Source organism: Palaemon carinicauda, chromosome 31 (genome assembly GCF_036898095.1).
Source record: "Palaemon carinicauda isolate YSFRI2023 chromosome 31, ASM3689809v2, whole genome shotgun sequence".
Taxonomy (NCBI): Eukaryota; Metazoa; Arthropoda; class Malacostraca; order Decapoda; family Palaemonidae; genus Palaemon; species Palaemon carinicauda.
In genome coordinates, this window is record NC_090755.1 from 64,347,362 (window position 1) to 64,348,360 (window position 999).

Here is a 999-nt window from a genome sequence, read left to right on the forward strand (position 1 = left end):
TTTAGACCAGTAACAACTTTCAAAAAGATCTGTCATATATAAACTATAAAAGAAGACTTACGTCATGCTCAACGGAAAAGAATTTACAAAAAGGTTGTATTCACAAAAGTTTTTCCAGCAATTTCCCAGTTTTCCTTCTACAGTGGCTACAGTTATTGTTCCTTTGCGAAGGTTTCGTAGTTATCCTACACATTACACTCCTGAAAATGTCATTACAAGTAAATTTTCAGAGAGAAATTTCTTTGATTTTTGTACATGCATAACAGCCAAACAGATTTCCTCTCTTTCTTGTAGTTTATGCTTGCCAACCTTTACTGAAGGAATTCCCCCCCTTTTCCAAAAAGAAAAAGAAAAAAAAACCTGCAAAATGTCACCATACGTAAATTTGAAAAAAAAAAACTTTTATTTTTTATGTTTATTTTTTTTTTCATGCATGGCAGCCAAACAGAATTCCTCTCTACCTTGGTTTTCATGCTTACCGAACATTACTAAAGGACCCCCCCCCCCTTAAAAAAAAAATGAAAATATCACCACACGTAAGTTTTTAGAAAGTAATTTCTTTGTGTTTTTTGTTCATGCATAACAGCCCCAACAGAATTTCTTTCTACCTTGTTGTTCTTGCTTGCCAAACTTTACTGAGTGCCCCCCCCCCCCCCCCCCACCCACCCACCCGTTATTCCATACCCGGCCTCCTCTGTTACTTACTCACTGTTGCCCACCTCAAGAAAAAAATATGCCTTTAATGATTTTCAACTTCACCCCAACTTCTCGTGTTTACTCACTCATCTTTCAAGACGTAACTAAAACTCTGTTCATGCGAACATCTGCTCCAAACTCTCTCTCTCTCTCTCTCTCTCTCTCTCTCTCTCTCTCTCTCTGTGTTTTTTTTTTCTTGCTCATGCCTGCCAACCTTACCAAAAGAGATAACTGGGCCATATAACAGCACAACAATACAGCGGAGATAAAAAGCCTCCCGTTTCTTTGAAAGATAAATTGGGG